The sequence below is a fragment of the Athene cunicularia genome (assembly GCF_003259725.1).
Source record: "Athene cunicularia isolate RWA chromosome 6 unlocalized genomic scaffold, athCun1 chr6_part2, whole genome shotgun sequence".
NCBI classification, from domain to species: domain Eukaryota; kingdom Metazoa; phylum Chordata; class Aves; order Strigiformes; family Strigidae; genus Athene; species Athene cunicularia.
The window spans coordinates 4,904,036-4,910,528 of NW_020799106.1; positions in this window are offsets into that span (position 1 = coordinate 4,904,036).

Sequence of the window (6,493 nt, forward strand, 5' to 3'; positions counted from 1 at the left end):
TGTGGGTGCATGTGTGTGTGTGTACTTAACCTCCGGGGCTGAAGCTTGATGTCAAACAGCCTATAGAATATGCTGCAAACTTTTATCTTCTGATCATTTATTTATTCACCATTTTTCTAATGTTTTGCTTTCATGAGGATTAGAATTGAGTGTTTGATTTTTTTTTTTCCTGAATAATATTAATGTCTTCCATTGCGTTAACATTTATAACCATAGTGATGGATTATACATCTTCAAAGGATAATTGGGTCAGCGGGGATATGGTAAAGACCAAGTTTTGTTACTGTTGACTTAATTTTTTTTTTTTTATTACAAGAAATAAAATTTAATACGAAATAGAATGATATAACGTTTTATTCCCAAAGCAGAGACGAGATTTGGAACAGGAGGATTTTAAAGGTACCATTATGTGCTGGGAGTCTATTTCTTCCTCCTGTCATAGCTGTCAGGCTGCGTCAGTGCATTTTTCCTCTGCCTTTTATTCCACATTATGTGGAAAACGGGAAACAAAGATTATTTACATTTTGAACATGTCTTATTTCTGCTTTATTTGCCCTGGAATTAATGAATTCTTTGCCTGGGGTGGCTTCCGTGAATTTTGTGGATTGATGACCAGAAGGCCATGTGTCCCAAAAAGAAGTTAATGATCTTTTCAGCAGCCCTGGCTCGCTCTGTGAGCACAGGCCAGCGTGGAAGCTGGTTTGGTACTTTGTCTCCAAGGCCCAAAAGAGAATGTGGATGGAAACATCGACTTCCATTTTTGCTTCTTACCTTTTCAATCCAATTTAACACCTTGTTTGAGTTTATACATCCTTGCTGCATTTTGCTGGAGAAAAAGATGTGATTTGGAAAAAAAGTCTTTTTCCAGTTACATGTTTAGAAATAAGGAAATTATCTGCAGCTTTATTAGAAGTATTTTCAGTTGGACTAATGTAATCAGTGTGTTACATCTTACAAGGTCCTAAAGATAAGAAAGCAACCGTGTCATTTGTTACTGAATATGTCATGGCAAATCAGAAAAGGCAGCATTTTTGGTCAAATAACTGTTTTTTGGGGGTAGATGTCTTCCCTTAGAGCTTTTGACTTTGTAGAATTAGAAATGCTTCACTTAAGAGCAACTCTTCCCACTATTTTTAATGAAGACAAAGCAGTTTTGGGGAGGAATGCCCTAATAAATTCTTTACTTGATGTGGGACTCTTAACTATTGCTTTCTGTTTCTCTGTGTAAAGAACAAAGGGAGCTGAGTTAATTTAAGTGGCTTAATTACACACGCTAGGTCACAATCGCCATGCCTAAGTATCACTTCTAGCTCTTCCCCCGTGCTTCATTTGTGTGTAGAAATTCGATTATCATGTTGCATCTGCACTGTTCATCTGTTTCTGTTAGAACAATGTCTTCAGCGCTTTAGCACTTAGAAATAAAGGCAGTTTCACAACTTACCTGTTTTTAAACTGATTTGAAGATTGTGTTTTGTGTTTTGATTTTTATTTTTTTTTACTTCAGAACTTGAGAAAATTCTGCTGCTTTCTGGATTTTACGTTGTTTCAGCTGCAAATATTAAGGTTTAAAAGCAAAGAAAGATGAGTTGGTTGCTTTGCACTGTCATTAATATACATCTGTGATACACTCACAGGTTGTCCGGAAAGGAAGTCTGAACTGATTTCAGCTTTTTCACTCCTTTCTGTGTTTCACCTTTAATCATACGGTGTTTTTCCCTAAGGAGCACTGGGATTTTTTTCTGTCTTAGGTGCTAAGAGTGCTGAGCAGAGGCAAAGCTTGAACATTCATTTATGCTATGATTTAATGCTATTTCCCTGTCACTTAGCAATATTTATTCTTTAATTCTTCATTAAATTTGTTTAAGCTCCAGTTTTCCCCTTGTAAGAGGAAGAATATCAAGTGTAAATATTCAAAAGTATTTTTCCATTACTCCTCCAGTTCATGCTATATTTTTAATTTTGTTTCACATTTTGTCTTTCCATGGCCCTCCTGGTGATGGACTCGGCATGGAGAAGCAATGGGAGTTTGGCGGAATCTACATTTTCCTGGCTGGCAAACATTCTCTGCTTTGTTTTGTCATCAGCCAGTGAGATACACCCACACACCATGTTAAAAATCAGGTCAGGTATAAAGGCAGGGCTTAAGTTCCTTTTTCTGGAAAGTATGCTTTGCCCAATATTCATGTCAAGCTTATCTCAGTTATCTTTTTCATTATCCCATTTGATGTTTCATCAAAGCTGTTTCCTCCTTTGTTGGAGCACTGTATGTTATTGCTTGAAGTGAGGGCTATGGATTCATTTTTAGAATTTATCCTTTTTAATCTGAGCAGAGTGAAGTACAAATAATCCTTTGCTTTGTTGACTAATACTCTTGCAGCTAAGCAGTAGAGAAAGGAGGAGGTGAACTTTTCACACTACCATCTGTAACCAGCTGGCTCTGCCATTCAGTTCTTAGTTTGCTCCAGGCAAATAACTATCGCGTATTACAGCATGCAAGAGATCTTATTTTTTCCATGCGATGAGTTTCAGCAGTTCATTGGAAAGGTCATCTTTTGTTGTATCACTTGCTACAGAAGATCTAAAATTTCCTAGAGGTGATTTCTGATAGATGCAATCCTTCCATTAGAGTTAAATTTGTGAAAACAGTGGACAGATGTACAGCTACAGGCAAACTAAATGTAAATCTGGGACGATCTTTTATTGTAGTAGCAGAATTTCTTTGTACCAAGATTTCCAAATCTGTGAGGAAATGTGTGGGCTGTAGCATACTGTTTGTGCCCACCTGAGGGGAGCGGCGGACCGCAGTGGCTGGAGATGTTTGCAAGGGAAAGGGAACTTGGCTGAAGAGTGAGCAGAGGTGATTTGGGAATCAAACTGTTTCCAACTCCTGCGTATGTGTGACATGATCCTGAATTATGCCAGGCTCATTTTTAACTTGATATTAGATAGTTACAGTACTTTCTATACTAGATACACTCCTGCTCCCCTGAGTAGTCTTCTGGTTTAGGAAACAAGCTGGTATTGGGATGAATAAACCAGAAAACAAACATGTTGCAGCAATGTTGATAGCTTATGGAAACAGTATGGCTCTGCCTGTTCTGGTTAGACAGCGCGGGTTCCTACAGTGGTCCAAACTGTAGGAACTCTAGCCTGTCGACCTCACCACACAGTTGCTCTCAATCCCACTGTCCCGTGTCCCTCACAAAGATGTTAAGCAGCGCTCGTCCCAGTCACTTGGGCTTACAATTTCTATACTGAGCTTCTGTCTGCTAGGTAGCTGTACTGCCAACATTGAGTTGGCTGTATTTAAGTGTCCTTGTCATGAAAGGCTCCAAGAAAAACTGGTGATTACAGGTATTTTTAACTGTTTTTCTCAAAGAGATTCTGCATCTGCAGCACCTCATTACTTGTTTGTCATAGCCTCGCTCACATAATTTTCTGCTTTGCATTTTTTTTCCCTACTATCCCATCCACTGTGATGCAGGGCCTGACTGAATTCTTATCTCCATTCTCTGCACCAGTGTGCAAAGGGAAAGACTGCAGTATATTGCCGGTATGCATAAGGAAACCAGAATCTCTGTACATGAAATGGACTTAATTCAGATGTGTCCAGTTTGAAAGAAATTGCTATTTCTTTTCACCACCTCGTATCTCATGGTTGGTCAGGTTTACGAATGTTGGTGGCAATATTCAGTGACAGCTGGCTCTGAACATTGCTGCAAGAAGCCTGGCAGCAGCAATATTACACCCAGCTCCCTTCACTGGGTTTCTGCTGCAGCTCTGGAGGTGTTTCATCTCTTTCAAACCGTTATTAAATTCTTATGATAGTGCAGGCTTTTGCTCATACAAATGTCTAATCCTTTTTTTAAGGCATCCTGATCTCTTGATTTCAAGGCTATGATATGACAGTTCAGCTGTCTGTTAATGCATTATGTTTGTTCCTTTTTATCGTTTTAGATTTGCTGCCTCTCTCTTCCACCAGAGATACCAATGATCGGGAATAATGACAGCGAATAGGGATGCTTGACCTGAAGATACACCCTGCAGTTTAATGCTCTATATTTTTGTATTGTCTGGTTTCTCTTCTTTTGAAAATGTTCCAGTTATTTCTTTGAATGGACACTTTTCCAGGGCCTCTCATTTTTATATCTGTCTGTGTGCCTTGAAATGGGTAAGCAAACGGCTCACGGTGCTTGCATAAAGCAATTCCCTCAGCATGAGCCCAGTTTCACTTGTGTGAAGACCTATAAACCAGCAGCCAGAGCCTCTGAGAGGGGTCAGAGTGACCACTCCGACTGGCAGGAACGTGTCTGAGAAAATTACTGCACAACCCTTACCTTTAACTAGAGAGGGGGCTCTTCACTGTTGAATTCCCAAGCTGCCTTGATGGGGTTTGAGGCGTGTTTTCATTGCTGCTATCTTTTCTGACTGCTTCCCCCATGGGTATGGTGACCCAGATGGTTGGATGTAGAGTTGGAAACCAGCTCCACGTCTCACTGCCCTTGCGATGGTCCCACTCCAAGCTGCCTGACCAGGCATCATTTTAGGTTTGCTTTGCTCTGCCAAACTCCCAAGCTTTCCTGGGGATTGTGCTTTTACTGAGCAATATCTTAGTATTTAGCTCCAGAGAGTTACTTCTGCTGCAGTTAGAAGAGTTTGTCCCAAGTGTTGTAGCATCCTTTGAGTGTAGAAATGGAAATATTCTTGCTGGAGTGCTGTGTCTCAGGGGCCTTCTTGGTACAAGTAGGTACAGGTCCAGCTCAAACAAATCTAACAAGCAGTTCCTCTGTCTCAGAATATTTGGCTGAATTTGGCTCAGAATATTTCTCCCTGCTCCTCACCTGAAGGTAACTTCTAACATTTGACCTGGTAGTTCTTAAAAAAATCCACTAATCAACACCACCCCCCACCCCCCAAAAAAAACCCCAAAACAACCACCAAAACAAAAAAAACCCAACACAGGTAAAAGTAAGTTTTGGGAAAGAAAACACAAGCAAAATCCATTACCTGTGCAGCAGTTAGTCATCTCTGTTGAAGAACTTATCACAGAAAAGTAAAATTGGCAGCAGGAGGGCTCCTGCACTCACCGTCTTAACAAATTGCTCTGAATTGGATCTGGCTATTTATTATCTTTAATCCTAGTGATCTACCAGGAAGGAAAGAAAATAATTACTAATGACAGATTTTAGTTAAAGTTAATTTATTGGTGGTGGAACTAATTGAGTGTTCCAGGTGTTTATCAGTTTAGCAAGACAACATTTAACTATTAAACAGTCCAATTAGAATGTGGTTAATTAAACATTATTAAACAGTTGGGTTTACAAACACACAACTAATTATATATTATTACACTTATAGTGGGTTTATGGTATGCATCGTGCAAGTTATATGTGATTTTAAAAAATTGCTTCCTTTAAGAGTACCTTATGCTTGTATGTTAATGTACAGGTATTGACAGCTTGCTGTGTTTTAAAACCAGAAATCTTCTGTGGAAAAGTTGTAGCAAGATACTGAATTAACAGATCAGTTAAGGACCACTAAAAAGGCTCGGTGAGGGAGGGGAAGATGGAATGTGTTCCGAATTTGCAGCTGAACAGTGTACGTCTTGTGTGAGTTGGTAGAAGCTGGTAGTTCGTCAGTATTTAAGTGTTCTGCTATAAAGCAGAAGCAGTTTTTTGATACTGTAGGATCAGTGGTCATCAGGTGCTTCAGGTTGCTGGGTCACCCTTAGCACCTGCTTCAGAGGAGGTGTTTGGTGAGGGTTCAGGGTGTGTCCTGGGTGACTGGGAGGATCTGGGAAGGGGTTTTGGGGCTCTCCTGTCAGTCCTGGCTCCTCTGGTGAGTTTGCTGGAGCTGGGAGATGGAGAAGTGGGTGTGAGAAGTGGACAGCGCTGACTGATGGTTATCAGCCAGACTCGGGCGCAGGGCAGGGGGAGAAGTCTCATCCCCTTGACATTTAGTGTTTATCAGTGGACAGATTTGAAGCCAGTACTCTAAAACAAACTGAAATCGCTGAATTTAACAACTGTGGTGCATACTGTCTGTTTGTCCTTTTGGTTAATGCCTGGTAGCTTTGTCACGTACAGAGTCTCTGCAGTAGTCCTTTACGTTTAATCCCTGTCCATCAGGACACAGGTGCCATTTAATTATGGATAATGCTTCTGTTAGGAAAGCTGTGAACTGCACTGTGCTTGTAATAAGGGCTATTTTAATCTTTGATTTGTGCTGTTGCTGGAGGAAATGGGGAGAGAATAGTTAGTGCTCCCCTGGAACTTTTATATTACTGTTAGCAAAAAACCCTAAACAACATCCCATCCCATCCTCCCCCAAGAAAACCCAAACAAAACAGCCCTGCGGGCAGCCACATGCTCAGCTTTCCCTACAGCCTGTTCCCAAATGTCTGTCTGTCCTTCAGGCTCGCGAGGGACCCCGAGATGAGCCCGGGTTAGTGCCCATGGGCTTTGTCAGCCTGGGTGCAGGACGAACGGGTGGG